A 20,042-nucleotide genomic window follows, 5' to 3' on the forward strand; every position below is an offset into this window, starting at 1 on the left:
TGAACTGTCAGCAGAGACAATACTCGGAGGAAATTGAAAACTTAAAGTCACAGACAAGCAAAAGATTGTCGCTCGTGAAACAGTTAAGACTATTTCTTGATACAACTAGAACTATTCGTTACGGTGGGAGGATTCACAATGCACCATTGACAGAGACTGCTAGATTCCCTTATTTATTACCTAAAGACCATCTACTTACTCGAATGGTTGTTCTAGATGTACACGAAACATTAAAACATTCTGGAGTACTAGCTACCGTAACTCAGATACGACAAACATATTGGATTCCGTCCATTCGCCAGTATGTGAAGAAAGTTTTACACAAATGTATAACTTGCCGAAAAGTCAGCGGTAAACTATACATAGCACCTGATCCGCCGCCGTTGCCGAAAATCAGAATGACAGAAGCTCCGCCTTTTACAGTCACTGGAGTGGACTTTGCGGGACCCCTGTACGTTAAGGACAGAAATGGAAATGAGAGAAAAGTATTTATCTGCCTTTTTACGTGTGCTTCAACACGTGCAGTTCATCTTGAAGTAGTACCTGACCTTACAGAAGAATCATTTATACAGTCATTTAGAAGATTTACTAGCAGTAAATCTCTCCCTCGCACAATGATTTCGGATAATGCGTCTACATACTTAGCAGCAGCCGACACAATACAGAAACTTACAAGTTCATCAACTTTGAAAGACAGACTTGCAAAACATTGGACTACATGGACGTTCATACCACGACGCGCAACTTGGTATGGAGTTTTTTGGGTGCATCTTATTGGTTTGACAAACACTTTTTTGAGAAGGACACTTGGTAGGTCATACGTCACTATGGAGACACTTCAAACTATCCTCACAGAAATTGAAGCGATTATCAATGACCGACCCCTGCCATACCTTTCTTCAAACATCACAGACGAAGAGCCTTTGACACCATCACATCTGCTATACGGAAGGAAAATAACCACAACTCCGTATCCGCAAACAGACGTTCAAGATACAGCTAATATTTGCAGTGGAAAATCGGAGATCTTGACACGTGCACAACTACAGAGAAACATACTGGACAATTTTTGGAACCGTTGGAAAAATCTCTCACGTCATTACGAGAATTCCATCGGACTACAGGAAACAACGACAGAGCAATCAACACTGGTGATGTCGTGCATATTTATGAAGACATGTTACCAAAAAGCAAATGAAAACTAACAACCGTCGTGGAACTAGTGACGGGAAACGATGAACACGTCAGATCTGCCGTAGTGAGAACTAGCAAAGGACACACAACGCGACCCATTGTTAAACTCTATTCAATTGAAGTGAATGGAAAAACTGACTTTGTACGAACTAACGATTCTATCGATCACGTTAAATCTGACGAAAACAAAGGTCGTACTTTATCAAAAAGAGAAGCATCAGTCCGAGCAAATGAAAGAATTCACAAGTGGATACATGGCCAATAATTTGTGAAAGTTAAAGTTAAATTCAGTGAAATCTAATATTGACAGTTTAAGGTTAATTTCACTTTCTACCGTAACTTACCATGGACAACTTTGAGAATTATTTCATTTAAAATAATTAATTGGTAACTGGAAAATTGATTTTTTTTTATATAATTGTATTTATTTTCTTTTGTGCGCCCGGAGAATGTCGTGAAAATAGCGCGAACTACGTTCCTATGTTAATGTACTTTTGTTTGTCTACGTCGGAACGTCAATGACGTCGGCGTGGGCAGAAGTCATTATATATGTTATTAAATGGTAGACTTGAACGGCTGTATTTCTATATTTATCATCCTTCCCTACCGCTATATCAGCTTCCTCAACATATTTGTAAAACTCGTATCCAGTTAGCGCGTGCAAGTGAGGAGACATTATCAAGTGAGCAGGACTTATCAACAAATTCTCCCAACATATTGCCTTGTATTGTAATGGTGATAAGTCACCAAATAAATTCTTTTAATAAAATAAATTACACTTGCAGTACATATTTTACAATGAACCATTTCTTTTTTCCTAAAATTACTTTACATTCTGAAACGAGATGTTGATAAAATGGTGTCGATGGCAGTCTTGATAAGTTCTGCCGGGACTACTTTTTTTCAGAACTGAACTATTTGACCTAATTTGAACTATTGATCTGACCTGTATTGAGATCAATCTATCGATACAAATGTCAACAATGCGGGGGTGGCAGTTTAAATGATTAAAAACATTTATAGTGAACATAAAATTCACAGTAAAACTTATAATAAAAATTGATTAATTAAATGCACATATATTATACACTCTAGATTAAACATTTCATTTTAAATAATAAAATAGGGGAAAAAATCTACCACAAAACAACAACCCTCTTTCTGACAAGTCTAAAATATTATTTCGTCTGCTAAAACAAAACAAAACAAAACAAACATACAAAATGGCTACTGACAAAGATAATGCTTTTGAAGACCAATCAAACAGACATTTTTTACTTCCATTCGGGGGAAATTCAGCAAATGAAAGTCAAAGTCAAACTGAGTGCATGTACATACATGTATCACTACTGCCAAATTATTTGAGCCTAAATTACATATACCAAGTTTTCTCAAATTGCTTGTAAACCAAAGAAAAATAATTGTTTCATAAAAAAAAAGCACACATACAACAATTTTATTATCATGTTCACTGCATATTAAATTGGTATCCTGAAAAATTCCACAAAAAGTCACAATGTATAATGTTTTTGTTGTGAAAAATGGTGTAAATCATATATATTGGCTATATCTGTATATGTACATTGATAATTCACATGAAATAGACTGAAGAGAGCAAAATATTAAATGATTAATACATATAAAACATGTTAAGATTCCATTTATAGTATTTACTGTTTCAGTGTAACTAAGTTAGGATTTGAACCTAAGACCTTCTCATAAAGAGATGCTCTGACCCCTGAGCTACCTAGTTGAATACACTGAAAGCATAATTTTTTTCAAGAATCATAAACATGATGTACCTTGTCATTTTAACTCCAAGTCATCAAAAGAATGATATATCAATGTACATGGACAAACAGAATGCAGCGAAGCAATTTTGTATAATATTTCAAAAATCCAGGTGATCTGGTTCTGTTATTTGTCAATACAGAAGAAAATATCTGACGGAAAATTTTGACATGTTTGAACCTGGGAACAGTATATCAATATATATGTTCCTGTTTGAACCAAATATGTTTTCCTCAATGATAACATTTGGCAAAGCACTTATAGGAAATGGTACACTAGAACCTGAACCAGAATACCGTCCCAATGCAATTTGGTGGGGTAGTCGTTACAAAAATAACACCTATCCTAGATACCTTACTTGTCTTTTCACGTACAAATGGTGGGTACAAGGTGCGAGATGTCGAGGTATTTACATACAAGAAGGACAATTCTAACATGACGTTCTTCAAACGCTTTGAGTACACACCCGTGGTAAAATATGAATATATTGTTTGGGCGGTTCCAATCGTACTCCCGCGTCATATGTTTTTTTATGAATGAGCTACCCGACGTCATAGAACGATGACGTAAGAATATAAGCATTTTACGGGAAAATACACGCTTGTGAAACCGAAAATCATCACAACAAGGAAACGTAAACAAACGATGCAAAAATGTGTTATACAAGCCATTTTTTGTATACATATAAGACATATAAGTACAATTATCATTTACATTCATCCAAACCTATTTAAATATTTTATTGGAAATAGTTTAAGCATGTCATTTATTCAGTTTGCTCCGGTCTTTTACGTCAATTTAATAGTGCGTTTATTTATGGGAACGGCAAATAATGCCTTCATCTAGAGCGCTTCGATCCAAAACAATTGCCGTATTTGTCCTATTAGAATCGAAATAATTCATGGGGGCTTGAATATATCGTGATTTTACCACGGGTTGTCCCTTTATGCCGATATTTTACCCCCTGCTATCGATCAGGATCAAAATTTACCAACATCTGTCTTTCTCAAATTAACTTCTCCTTTACGAATTACGACTACTTAAATATATATGTGTACTTTTAGTCTTGAAAACAAACAGCATTTTGATGCGTTTCTGGAATTTTTTTATGAAGCGTATGCTGTTCAGCAGTCAGCGAGTAGAAATTTTCTTCTTCTGGTGATATGAAATACTACGATCTTTCAATATAATCTTTAATATTTCTTTTTTTTTGTATCATCTTCAAATATTATACTCTCATATATGCATTATCATGTACACGAAACATTTTTCTTCCTCTAGTTAATAGGAATATTTTACCCTGCGTATTTTGGCCACAAGGTGTATCCGCGGTTTAATATTTGATGACGTGTGTTGCCTAGTAATAACAGAGACACTCTGGTAATAACAATTCCCGCGAAATTATTGAAAAATGAAATTTTGATAAAAAAACATTGCTTTGAAAGATGATAAAAATGTTATCTGAATGTGGATTGTATAGATATTGAAAAATATCAGCCCCCTCGACAGAATATGAAGCTAAATGGCTCGTTCGCTACGCTCACTCGACATTTAGCTTCATATTCTGGCTCGCGGGCTGATATTTTTCTATATCTACATATCCACATCCAGATAACATGTACATCTCCTATCGCCACTACATTTAGTAAACTTGGAATTGATAGTAAATAGCAAATACATTTTAAGTATAGTATATGTATGTTCATAGTATACAGAAAAAGCGAAAATAATTGTCCTGTCCCCAAGTAGCTATGAAAATCTCTTTGAACAGTCCTAAACGGAAGTCTTGTCTATGACTTAAAAGTCCGTCCGATGACGGAAACAATATCCGGACGCCTTTATTTTCGTTTTCCTCCCAAAATAATCCAAACGGAATAATCATAAGCGAGGATGACAAATGCGACTATGAAGGTGCCTATAGGATACAAAGGCATGATGATTAATTTATTGTGGAAGGAAGAGAAGCGACACACAAAATGAGGTCTTCTCATTTAATAGTATAGATATGTAATAATATTATGAAAAGAAAAGTAGGGGTTATTGGGCAAAGTTTGTTAATGGCACTACATCGACAAAACCAGAGGATTCCGAATATCAACAAAATATATAACAAAAACAATCAGCCAATACATTCTCAGATTCATATGAATCTACTAATCTCACTCTGATGTTCTTATGCTGTTGCATTGCTTGTTTCATTGTTTAATGTTAATGTGTCAAAAAAAGTAAAATTACAAAAATACCGAACTCCGAGGAAAATTCTAAACGGAAAGTCCCTTAGTAAATGGCAAATTCAAAAGCTCAAACACATCAAACGAATGGATAACAACTGTCATATTCCTGACTTGGTACAGGATTTTTCTTATGTAGAAAATGGTGGATTAAACTTGGTTTTATAGCTAGCTAAACCTCTCTAAATGTTGATTTCTTGCTTGTTCCTAGACAAAAAACCTTATCAAATTGGATAAAACTTGGAAGGAATGATGTAGCAGTGATGATAATTCCAAAGTTCTTTCATTTCGAACGATATATGTTTTAAATCGTAATGACAAATTTTTATATTCCTGTATAAAACTTAAAAGTCAAAAGTTTTAAAATCCACAGGAATGTTGATCATGATACTGTTTGTGTACACATTGAATCCGATTAATAATCACACTTTCATCTTAGGAAATTGAAGCAAACTTGCCAAATATTATGAATGTTAGATATTTATAATGTCCCTAGTTCTTAAGTTCGTTCTCACCCGACTTAAACGACGACAACACACGATAAATTGATATTCCTACCTTTTCATTTTAATTGTTTACAATTTTTTTTGCCCTAAATCCTAAAAGCCAAATCTTTTTAACTTTTGTAGTAGCTATACATACGAGAGATTTACAACGATACATACAAATAGTTGACTTGAATAAAAAAATGGGTAACACAGAGACTTCTTCTGTCCGGCAGTGTGGCCTGTAGGTATGAGGCATCCCTCACCTCACCTCACCTATCCTCTTCATGCCGGTCGGCATTTGAGGCCCTGATACATTTTTTTCATTTCACACGGTCTTTTGCTGCTGTTCTTGCTGTAGCCCAACTGTTCCATCCGAGCGATGTTCGTTCTGTCTCTACAGTCCGTCTCCAGCATGTCCAGTTGGTTTTGGGACGTCCAACTTTCCTTTTTCTCTCTGGTTTCCATGTCAGCGCAACTGAACATATACTGTTGGTATCCATCCTTAGTACATGGCCAATCCATCTCCAACGCCGTTCTATTATGTCACCACTTAGCTTCTTTGTTCTAGCTCTGATGTGGAGGTTTTCGTTTGATATAGTATTGGGCCATCTTATTTTCAGTATCTGTCTCAGACATTTATTTTGGAAGGTGTTCAATTTCTTTTTGTCTTGTTCAGTTGTTTACCAGGTTTCACATCCATACAATAGGACTGATATGACTAAGCTGTTAAATAACCTGACCTTTGTTTTAAATGATAGTACTGATGATCTCCACATTTTTCTTAACCTGCTGAATTGGCCTTTAGCTTTCTTGAACCTGTTGTCCATGTCATTGTCACAGCCACCTTTTGTTGTAACTTTTCCTTCAAGGTAAGTGAAGGTATTGACATTCTCTAGATCTTTCTTGTTTAACTTCACCGGATTGTTATTTGTGGTGTTCATCCGCATTACTTTTGTTTTGAATGTGTTTATCTTTAGTCCCATTTTGCTGGCATCCCTACGCCTGTGTAAAATGTATATCTTCAGACAAATTCCTATTGGAATTGGTCATATAACCTTTGCACTACTGTATACAAAAGTGATATTTTAACCTACTAAATGGCCTAATTGTTTTCTCATTTAACGTCCACAGACTTCATATAACATATTGAATTAACGTATTGCCTAACTTGTTCAGTCCTTTACGTGCATGCGTGAAGGTTGGCGCCTATTAAAACGTTTAAACCTGTTGCATTTGTTTGCACCTGTCCTAAGTCAGGAACCTGATGTTCAGTGGTTTTGTTTGTTGATGTGGTTCATAAGTGTTTCTCGTTTCACGTTTTTTATATAGATTAGATCGTTGGTTTTCCTGTTTGAATGGTTTTAAACTAGTCATTTTTAGGACCCTTTATAGCTTGCTGTTCGGTGTGAGCAAATTGTGACTTGGATGCAGAGTTGTCTCATTGGCACTCACACCACATCTTCTTATATCTATATATGAGATATACACGCAAGAATGTTAGATAATTATATTTCATTAACAAACAGCGGTTAATAAATATGATGACAGGCTGATACAGCACGATTGCCATTGGTCGTATTACACATACAATATACATGTATTTACTACTTATAGTTATTTCATATCGGTTAAGAATTAGCTTCTCTTATTGGATAACAAGGGGCCACATGACATTCTTTATTCTTCAGTAATAATTTTTTTCGGTCTTTAACAGAAAAAAACGGACCGGAAAACCGGTCGTTAACATACTTTTACATGTTAATGACCGATGGGGCGTGGTTTCTCTGTTTAGAGAGATGTCCCCTTAAGGTAGATCATAAGTTTATACTTTTTGAGACAGAATTTTCTTATAATTTGCCAAAATGACGATTTTACTATGCTTTTTTTAAAAATATAATAAAAAGTATGGGTCACCGTGCTATTTTTTAAGCTATAAGTCGTTGAAAATTGCCTAAATTTGGTTAGATTGTTCATGAAAAAAAACATTTGTGTGCATAAAAAAAATTCTATGTGATAGAATTTTGAAATAAATTGTGAGAAGATAGGTTTTATTATATGTTTTAAGAAAATAAAAAGAAAAAATGGTGTCACCGAACTTGTTTTCTTGCTACAAGTAAAAATTAAAAATTTCTCTATTAGTCCAGTATAAATTTTTTACTAAAAAAGTTATCTCCCCTCAAAATGGGTCATTTGAAAAAATGATTTTGAAAATAAGAAAAAATCATATTTATTTAAATATTTTGAATAATACAATTAATCACCAAATTTTTATTATATAAATAAACAGTCTAACCATTTAATTGCTAATCTGTCTCCAAATTTGCAGAACTAGACCGATTTTGAACTGCGATTGTACAATTCAAGATGGCGGTATACCATAAATCTACCTTAATAAAACATTTTCCTGATATTAATTTTATATTGAAGCTGTTGAATTGTTCACTATATGTTTTTGTTAATTATAAAATTATAGAAAACTTTATTTTGTTTTCATATACTGAAAAATTTTATTTAGATGAATGGTAGTGACTTATAGTTATCACTATGACTGGTCTTCACTCTTTCTTATAGAAATCGTACAATAACTCGAGTTTGTTTTGAACAATTTGAATTTATGAGAATTTTTAAAAACATGGTTCCTCAATGAAATAACCATAATAGTTATTGAAGAACTGGTCATTATCGTGATACATGGACTGCCCGTAGGACAGTGGTATTGACGAAAACAGCGATAATGACTGAGCCGTAGGCGAGGTCATTATCGCTGTCTTTGTCAATACCACTGTCCTTTGGGCAGTCCATATATCACGATAATGACCGGTTTTTCAATAACTATTTTGTAAATATTTATTTAAGAAGACGTGGTATGAATGCCAATGGGACAACTCTCCACCCAAGTCACAATTTGTAAAAGTAAACCATTATAGGTCAAAGTAAGGCCTTCAACACGGAGTCTTGGCTCACTACGAACAGCAAGCTATAAAGGGCCCCAAAAATGACTAGTGTAAAACCATTCAAACAGGAAAACTAACGGTCTAATCTATATAAAAAACGAGAACACTTATGAACCACATAAACAAACGACAACCACTGAACATCAGGTTCCTGACTTAGGACAGGTGCAAATAAATGCAGCGGGTTTAAACGTTTTAATATGCGCCAACCTTCACCCTACCTGAAACAATAGTGTAAAATCACAACATGGAAAGACACACTATAAAATATCAATTGAAATGGCTTAACTCAATCAAAAGACATATTAACAAAAACAAGTGAACATACACTGAAGGAATAAATTTGATCTATGACACAATGTAAATACAAAATTTATAAAACAAGGGGGTTAGATGTAAATAATATCAAAAAGACAACCATAACCTTGGACAACATGTCGCCAAATAAAATAGCGTACACAGGTAAATACAAATAATTTTGTTGTAAGGTATACATCTAGTACGGAAATAATTTTTACAAAATAAATAATTAAGTTGTTCCTAGTACGAGAACAAAAGTGAAAATATATCGTCATACTAAACACTTATCAAAGGTGGTATATATTGAAAATAATGAGAGTAGATATAACACTGAATAAGTAAACATTAAATAACAAAAATACAATACAAATTGTATCAACAGGTCAAATAAACACGAAAGTATATATAATAAACACATATATTCTTAAACCAGTTGTTGGCATTATACGGGTTATGTTCCTCTCGTATATTTTATGATGGTATGATATTAAACCCCCTAACGGGAGAGATTGTTCTTGGTTTTCATTTGAAGAAGACATAACCTTTCAATCAGTTTAGTTGAGGTCTGGGCCTGGCATGTCAGTAACTGCTAGTAGTCCTTTGTTAATTTATGTTGATTATTGTCATTTTGCTTTGTTTCTTCTGTTACCTATTGTAACATCGGACTAGAACTTCTTTTAAACTGAATTTTACTGCGCGTATTGCTGTGCATTTGTTTATTCCACTCTAGCTAGAAGTATAGGGGGAGGGTTGAGATTCAAAAAACATGTTTAACTCTGTTGCATTCTTGCGCCTGTCCCAAGTCATTAGGAACCTCTGGCCTTTGTTAGTCTTGTATGTTTTTATCTCTTAATTTTGGTTCATTTATATGTTTGGAAGTTTAGTGTGACGTTCATTTTCGCTGAACTAGTATACAATAATATTTATGAGCCAGCTGAAGCCCACCTCCGGATGCGGGATTTTTTCGCTGTGTTGAAGACCCATTGGTGGCCTTGGGCTGTATTCTGCTCTTTGGTCGGGTTGTTGTCTCTTTGACATTCCCTGTTTCCATTCTCAATTTTATAATTTCGGTAATAAGTTAAGTTCATTCGGTGGTCTCACAATCTATGATAAGAGGACGAGATTGAGGTTAAGACGCTTCGCATTTCCGTGGTCATCTGTGACACAACAAACTCGGGATGGCATCCGTAAAACTATAGAAGGGAAGGCTGCAACTTTACCATTTGGATACCTTGGTGCAAAATATAGTATGCCTTCCTTGTAAGAAGCAACTCTCTATCAAGGACATCATGATGGGAAACACAAGCTACGGAATATATATATTATCAACTAGGAGAAGTATACTCCATATGCAGGTGCTGCTGGAATGTTGCTATACAGAAATGGAAAGCACACAATTGGGAAGCTGAATAATCATGTTTTTTGTCGTTAAGGGCATACGATACAGTAGAGATCACTCGTTAATTTTTTATTGACATTTTATGTAGAAGGTCAATTTCGACGTGTACTTTTGAAATATGCAAAGAAAAATATACCTTCATGACTTACTTTTTGAGATAATTTGGTTCGAAATTTAAATATTTGCATATTTCAAGGAAAAACCCTGAAATTTCATAAATAAGGACTTTTAAGGAAAGTACCAATACTTTTGAACGAACAGTCATAATTTAACCGGGTTTTTTGTAAAATGTTCCCTTGATCCATGGCATCAGCATGCTGTAACAAGTTAACGGTTGAAATAAATAATTATATCCTAAATTCTTTTAATACAAGTGAAATAAAGAAGTTGCAAATATTTTTGCGTCTACACAGAAGTGCAGAAAAAATTCTATCGTTGATTTTTTCTTAAAATTTTGGCGGAATGTTCTTGAAACAGAACTTGATCGACTGCAAAAGAATAAACTCGGGGTCCATGTGCTTGTTTTTCAATAGAAGCAATAAACCTTAATTTTTATTGGCAAACGGGACGTTTGCCAATAAGGCGCCAAACTACGTTGGAATAAGTTTTATTCGCAACAACGTCGTGAAATCTTTCCCGCCGTTCACTACTACGTTGTCAATTTGAGTGGTAGAGCCAAGATGTTTTTTTTTTTAAACCAATGATATTAATCACAAAAATGAATAAAGCTGGCTCCTCGTAAAATAGCATCATATTTGCCAAACCTTTATGAATTGGTGCGAAACTTGGATAGAAAAAGTATTCTAGTAAATTACTTTTAGAAAAGAAATGTTCGGAAACAAAACAGATATATATAATAAAAAAATTAACTTGCATCTCTGTCCGACATTAGTCATACAATTCATGTAGACAACACAGCTTGAACATAGTTTTAAATATTCAAAAGGCCCCTACATGACAAAATGTGCAACCATTATAAAGTAAGGGGGATGATCTAAAATTAAGGACATTTGGTATGAGTGCAAAAGAGACAACAATCAACCATAGTTCAAATTACGAAGATAAACGCTATTAAAGGTCACCCTACGCGGCCTTCAACACAAAAAAAAAAAAAAAAAAAAAGAAAAAGAAAAAGCCACACCGTATAGTCAGCTTTGAAAAGCCCCGACATGAAAATGTGAAATAATTCAAACAAGAAAACTAACGACCTACTCTATAGGCATTACATGAACACAAAATCATACCCATATTAAATCGGGTCAGCTTAGTCCATTACAGTGTAGTATAACATTTCATACAGCAGTCGATATTAGAGCATGAAATTTAATGATTCTGTATCAATAGATAAGTTACCTAAGCTTGTCTTCAGCCGGGTATTTTTTTGTTTACGGTACATATAATTATTGAATTACTAGTCTGTATTATACCTTCAATCTAGGAGTGAGTGCAACCACATTGTTTGTCCGGTCCCACAAATATTTTGTTTCTTATCTGAGAAACTACTTTACAAAAAAGACTTCGTATTGGTCAGTAACTTAACATCAATGAGTTGCAACTCTGGTCTGTCAAATACTATATAATTCCTGTGTGCCGATTTTTCTCTCTCAATATGTACATAGAGGATATGCTTAGCACATCAACGGGTGCGTTTTTGTTTTTAGTCTATAATACGTGGCTTATAACTGAGTCATTTTAACTGACAATTCTTCTTCATACACTTATATATTCCACGGGTTAAATTCTAAAAATGCCGTTAAACTCTTTAATGTACCATTTCAAAGTCAGGAACAGTAAGATGCGCTGTCATTATTTATTACGTTTTTTTTGTCATTTTGTTGAAAATCTCTGTTAAATTTATCCGTAAAATTCTAATTACGATTTAGAGTTAGCCAAATGGTGAAGTTACTATATAAATTACTTATTGTTTTCTTTTGTGTAGTTGGGTTTCTCTCTCATCGACGTCTTATGTTTTTCATATCTCTTATTCATTTCCTATATGAAATAACAGACATACAAAATTAAGAATGTGGATTTGATTTTTTTCCCATTCGAAGTTAATATTGTTGACTTCCTTATTAATGAATAAATATAACAATTTTCGTGATTTGGCCGATTTTCATTGCAGGTACTTTTTTCAAATTTGCGCTATCGGGATTATGACGTCAGTGGATTTCCGCAAATGTGACTACATCTAAAGCGACGTCGCGAAATGTAATCGTTCTTATTAGAAACATCCCGAAATTACAACATTCTGATTAACAACGTCGCGAAAACAACACGAAAAGTTTTGAAAACGTTATTATCTGCCCCTGCTACTGTATCGTATGCCCTTAAGTTGTGATCGTAACTGACACTTGTTGTCAATTTCTAGATGTGAATATAAAATTAAGAAGATGTTGTATGATTGCCAATGAGACAACTCTACACTACAGTCAATTTATGAGGCCAACTTAACCATATCTGAGGATCACTAATTTTATTAAAAGTTTGGAAAAATACATTCAACAAAGTCACCAAACATTTAATACTTATTGAGAGCACATCTTCTGTAAAACAGAACGTGAAGTTGAAGAATAGTTGAATTTCTAACATGGATGCTGGATAACGGTTGTAAAAGAATTGTTCTCGGAAACGCGGAAATGGGTCATCATCTATTCACATTTTAGTCATTAAGACACATAATTGAAATTTCAAATATTCTATCAATTAAAATTTGATTGCAATCATTAACGTGAACATAAATGTATTAATCAAACATTAGATATGACGACAAAAATAATTCCTCAAAAGGTTTATTGTCCCCTTGCCCTTTATACATGTAACATAAATTTCTTAGTTGACAATTTCATGATGTTTTTATCACCAACGGATATAGGTACCCTTGGCCTGGTTCTCTGTTCATTGTCTAAGAAAAACTACATTACTGTACATATACCTACATACAGGTACCCAGGTAGCTATACGCTGTTATTTGTACAGTAATGTTGTTTTTCTTAGACAATGAACACAGAACCAGGCCAAGGGTACCTATATCTGGGGATACACAGTGGTAATGGTATCTATTTACCCGAGAGGTGAAATCTTTGGTCTAAATTTAGATGCTCGCAGCAATTTAAAAACATACTCTCGATCAGCGTTTTATGATTATATTCTATGACAAAGCAGCCCACCACGTTGACGTAAGTACTGTACTGAATTATTTTAAAGTGAGATCACAAAATTACGTACATTCATAACTTGTATTTGTTGGTAGTTCCTGGTATCCTTGTGTATTATCTACAAGTACAACTTAGATAAAATATATGAAACGTGCACTCTTCAACAACTACTGAAGTAAATAATGCTACTGAATACCGTTATATTTCCTATATGCATGGCGTTTTAAAATGCCTATAAAAATCTGTTGATTTTCGAATTATATCTACACTCACATGACTCAGCAAATGCTTAATATACATACAAAAAGTGTCTCTAATTTATGACCAATTCTCTTGCAAACATTCAGACACTAGTTATTTAATATTAGGCCAAAGCTAATGTTAATAGGTTATTTATAGATGATCGATATCTCTTCACACAAGAGGTAGTTTCTCGTCAGTAATCTCATTAAGGGCTTATAGTGTTCTCTCTCTACTCGACTGAGAAAAAAAAAAAAAACGATTTTCAGTCGAGTAGCATGATATGAAAAATTATCACAAAAATATCACATAACAAAATTTATGAAAATAGCGATAAAAAATATTTCTGGGTGTGATAATCTCAAATAGTCTTGAATGAGCGGACTTCTTTGGAGGTCACTTTTCTCCTTTACAGTTATGGTTTCTCTACTCTGTATACAACATTACGATATACTCCCATCAAACAGAAACATACATTGTGTTTTACGTCAAACAACGATAATGCTGTTTTGTGTGCAGGTACAAAGCACATTTAGAGAGTCAATAAAATGTTTATTTTTATTTATAGTAAAAGTTCAATGGTAAGGTAACATTGACATTATAAAACTTCCAAACAAAAATGGATATTAGGATCCACGAGGAAATTTTAAGAACCTTCTGTGAAGATGTCTTTTAGTGTCAATATTAACTTATCATTGAACGTTTATCTCTTTCAGAAAAAAATCGCTTGCTGAAGTTGCTATACATAAGTTTTCAATGTTAACTAAAAAAAAACCCAAAAAAACCCGCGAAGTTAACAGTGGTGTCTCCCCTTAAAACAAGTACACCTATATTTTTTTTAAAATTATTTTGATTGTACAACCTTTTTAAAAATGAACGCTAACTAACTAGTTCTTACTTTCAATTAAAAAAATATTTCTCACCAATTATGTAAATAAAAGGGAATTTCCCTCTAAGCCTAGCAATATTCGGTGAATACCCCCAATAGTATTTTATACGAAACCTTTTATAGCACCCTATAGTTTTAAACTTCAGTGCAATTGTTTAATTAGTTAGTATGAGTGACCTAAGTGTGTGTTCATAAAAAATACAAGATATTCAATTACTTCGAACAAATACCATTAAACAAAGCAATCACTGAAAGGGAAATTAAAGTTGACATGATTATTTTTCCATTATATATATGAATAAAATAAATGGATACAAATAGGGAAATAGAAAGTTTTCTAACATGTCGGAAGATCTATTAAACAATAGTAGGAAACTGCAATCGTAAGTTAGGCTATTTGACCATTTTGCCATTTTGAAAGTTCAATTTTATCCCTACTATTAAATCGTAGATCTGACTCAAAGTATGGCAAGTCATCTTCAATTTCCAGAGTGTATTGCTTTGAAATGCCTGTATGTTCCATCAGAAGCATTCACAGTGAATAAAATTGAAAATGGAAATGGGGAATGTGTCAAAGAGACAACAACCCGACCAAAGAACAGAAAACAGCCGAAGGTCACCAATGGGTCTTCAATACAGCGAGAAAATCCCGCACCCGGAGGCGTGCTTCAGCTGGCCCCTAAACAAAAATATGTACTAGTTCAGTAATAATGGACGTTATGCTAAACTCCGAAATATATAAAAGAAACTAAACTTAAAAATCATACAAGACTAACAAAGGCCAGAGGCTCGGGACTTGGGACAGGAGCAAAAATGCGGCGGGGTTAAACATGTTTGTAACAATTCCTGATGTTTTCAATTTGTATTACATGAAAAATACAAAAAAGTCCGGGTATTCATTCTATACAAATGTGCTCTATTATCATTTGTGTCAGTAGAAATAGTAGGCAAGAGCGTTATAGTACTTTTTTTCTTCGGTGTACATTTTTTTTAAAAGTATGAAGGAACTACACTTTGTAAATGTTAATTCATAAAAACTAGATATTCAAAATTGTAGAACAAATAACAATAAACGAAGAAATCACTGAAAGAGAAATAAAGTGTAGAACCATATCTTTCCATAAAATTTATGAATATAAGTAATAGAAATATTTATCATATATGCTTATATTAAAAAACTATTTTTACAGTATGATAAAAGAATCCAATTTATAAAAACTCCATATTTTCCGAATTGGTGCGCAGCAAGCCAATATGAAAAATTAACTAACTGCTTGCGGCTATTATCACGTCTGTTCGTAACATTATTGCATGGCAATTCGTCGTTACTTGGCAAATAACGGAAAATAGACACAACATTACGTTTTCAATGATATAGGGCAATGCAGGAAGAATTGATCAATGCAACCCTCTAGGGTGAGAACCTGCTTGTTCTTTACAAAGAAGGTTATCAATTGAGTCTGCAATTCGTCTGATGATATTGTTTGCTATTATCTCACTTGGAATGAAAGGTAGTATAATGACACGCCAGTTGTTACAATCATTTAGTGTTACGTTTTTTGGTAATTTTAGTATAGTGCCATTATTCAAGTGGTATTTTATCTGAGCTTTCCTCCAGATGCATATTTAATGTTATAGAGCAAGATGGCAGATAAGTCCGGGTCTATTTTAATTTAGATTGTCATTTCGCCTCTCGATTTTTTAAAGTTTGTTAGAGTAATGTATGTATATCGACAGAAAATGTGATGTCTGCAACATGTGTTTTTCGTGAAGACCTTCATTGGTTAGCTCGAAGCTAATCTCGTGAATACCGAATACTTCACAGTTCATATTATAGAAATATATAATTAAACAGGTATCACAGTGACTGTGAATTTAAGTAGCGTTACGCCAGTCCTAGGGAAGCTGACTGTGTGTTATTTAAAAAAAAAATCGTAAATCACATTACGCATATCCTAACAAACTGATCATGAAGTCCGAAAAGAAAAGTTATTTTGAGGGAACATGACAAGTAATCAATACATTCTCAGATTCATATGAATCTACTAATACTCTGATGTTCTTAGGCTGTTACATTGCTTGTTTCATTGTTTAATGTTATTATGTCAAATGTTGAGTTATTGCTTATTCCTAGATATTAATAGTTAGACCAAAATCTTACCACATTGGGTAAAACTTATAAGGAATGATGTATTAGTGATGATAATTCCCAATGTCTTTCATTTCGAGCTATATTTATAGAATAACTAATCGAAGAAATTCAAATATAGAAAAATATTCAACGAGTGACCGAGCAACGCATTAATTGACGAATGTGCGTAGCGAATGAGTTAATTATCAGTGTTGGTTCAATTTCATTTGTTAAATTATCGGTTTTTATTTGACTGGGAAATCACAGTAATTCATTGCAATCAATTTAATAAATGTTTTAAATCGTAATGCCAAATTTTTATTTTCCTGTATAAAAACTTAAAAGTTAAAACTTTTAAAATCCACAGAAATGTTGATTAGGATACTAGCTGTCTGTCTGCATGGCACACATTGAATTAAATTAATAATCATACTTGCATCTTAGGAAATTGAAGCAAACTTGCCAAATATTATAAATGTTAAGGTATTTACAATGTCCATACTTCCTCAGTTTGTTCTTACTACCTTAAACGACGACAACACAATGAATGAAATAAATGAATATTCTTACCTTTTCATTTTAATTGTTAAAATTTCTTTTGCTCTGAATCCTAAAAGCCAAATTTTTTCGACTTTTGCAGTAGCTATTCATACAAGACATTTACAACCATACATAAAAATAGTTGACCCGAATAAAAAAAAATTGGGTAACACAGAGACTTCTCCTGTCCGGCAGTATGGCCTGTAGGTATGAAGTATCTCTACGCTTGTGTAAAATGTATAAATTCAGACAAATTCCTATTGGAATTGGTCATATAACCTTTGCACTACTGTATATAAAAGTTACATTTTAACCTACTGAATGGCCTTATTGTTTTCTCATCTAACGTCCACAGACTTCATAGAACACATTGAATTAACGTATTGCCTAACTTGGTTAGTCCTTAACGTGCATATATACCCAAGAATGTTAAAGCATTCTATTTTATTAACAAACAGCGGTTAATAAATATGATGACAGGCTGATACAGCACGATTGCCATTGGTCGTATTACACATACAATATACATGTATTTACTATTAAGTATATATAAAAACACATTTATTCTTAACCCAGTTGTTGGCATTATACGGGTTATGTTCTTCTCGTATATTTTATGATGTATGATACTAAACCCCCTAACGGGAGGGATTGTTCTTGGTTTTCATATGATGAAGACATAATCTTTCAATCAGTTTAATTGTGGTCTGGGGCTGGCATGTCAGTAACTGCTAGTAGTCCTTTGTTAATTTATGTTGATTATTGTCATTTTGCTTAGTTTCTTCTGTTACCTATTGTAACATCGGACTCCGAATTCTTATAAACTGAATGTTACTGTGCGTATTGCTGTGTGTTTGTTTATTCAACATTGGCTAGAAGTATAGGGGGAGGGTTGAGATCTCACAAAACATGTTTAACCCTGTCGCATTTTTCGGCTGTCCCATTTCAGGAACATCTGGCCTTTGTTAGTCTTGTATGTTTTTTTCTTTAAATTTTGGTTCATTTATATCTTTGGAAGTTAAGTGTGACGTCCATTTTCGCTGAACTAGTATACATGATTATTTAGGGACCAGTTGAAGCCCACCTCCGGGTGCGGGATTTTTTCGCTGTGTTGAAGACCCATTGGTGGCCGTGGACTGTATTCTGCTCTTTGGTCGGGTTGTTGTCTCTTTGATGCATTCCCCGTTTCCATTCTCAGTTTTATAGTTTTGGTGATAAGTTTCATTCGGTGGTCTCACAATCCAGGATAAGAGGACGAGATTGAGTTTAAGACACTTCGCATTTCCGTGGTCATCTGTGACACAAATAGTCCATCACGGTCAACAAACTCGGGATGGCGTCCGTAAAACTATAGAAGGGAAGGCTGCAACTTTACCATTTGGATACCTTGGTGCAATATATAGTATGTCTTCCTTGTAAGAAGCAACTCTCTATCTAGGACATTATGATAGGAAACACAAGCTACGGAATATCTTATCAACCGGGAGAAATATAGGTGCTGCTGGAATGTTGCTATACAGAAATGGAAAGCAAAAGATTGGGAAGCTGAAATCGTTCCTTTTGTCGTTAAGTTGTGGTCTAAACTGACCCTCATTGTCAATTTCTAGATGTAAACGTAAAAATAAGAAGATGTGGTTTGATTGTCAATGAGACAACTCTACACCACAGTCAATTTATGAGGCCGTCTAAACCGTATATGAGGTATCACTAATTTTATTAAAAGTTTGGATAAATACATTCAACAAAGTCACCAAACTTTTAATACTTAGTGAGACACATCTTCTGTAAAGCAGAACGTGAAGTTGAAGAATAGTGGGATTTCTAACATGGATGCTGGATAACGCTGGTAAAACAATAATTATTGTTCTTAGAAACGCGGAAATGGGTCATCATCTATTCACATCGTATAGATATAAGAAGATGTGGTATGAGTGCCAATGAGACAACTCTCCATCCAAGTCACAATTTGTAAAAGTAAATCATTATAGATCAAAGTACGGCCTTCAACACGGAGCTTTGGCTCACTACGAACAGCAAGCTATAAAGGGTCCCAAAAATGATTAGTGCTGAACCGTTTAAACAGGAAAACCAACGGTTTAATCTATATAAAAAACGAGAAACGAGAAACACTTATGAACCACATCAACAAACGACAACCACTGAACATAAGGTTCCTGACTTAGGACAGGTGATGATACATAGTGATTTTTAAAGGCATTTTAAACGTGAACATAAACGTAATAATCAAACATTAGATATGACGACAAAAATAGTTCCTCCAAAGGTTTATTATCCCCTTGCCGTTTATACATGTTACATACATGTTCAGTATTTCTTAGTTGACAATATCATTCTTAGTCAATAAGACACGTAAAAGAAAATTCTATCAATTAAAGTTTTGATTGCAATTATTAACGTGAACATAAATGTATTAATCAAACATTAAATATGATGACAAAAATAATTCCTTCAAAGGTTTATTATCCCCTTGCCCTTTATACATCATGTACATGTTACATAAATGTTCAGTATTTCTTAGTTGACAATATCGTGATGTTTTTGCTTCGCATCACGGTGTGGAGCTATTAGTTTCAGTCGATATACACGCCATCTTGAAATAATTACTTATCACATATAGATTTTGTTTGGTTGCTATATGATGCGGCTGAGATAAAGCAACAGCTATTGGCTTAAATGAGATAAAGAATTACAGACTTTTCTCGTCTC

Source organism: Mytilus californianus, unplaced genomic scaffold (genome assembly GCF_021869535.1).
Source record: "Mytilus californianus isolate M0D057914Y unplaced genomic scaffold, xbMytCali1.0.p SCAF_14, whole genome shotgun sequence".
NCBI lineage: Eukaryota > Metazoa > Mollusca > Bivalvia > Mytilida > Mytilidae > Mytilus > Mytilus californianus.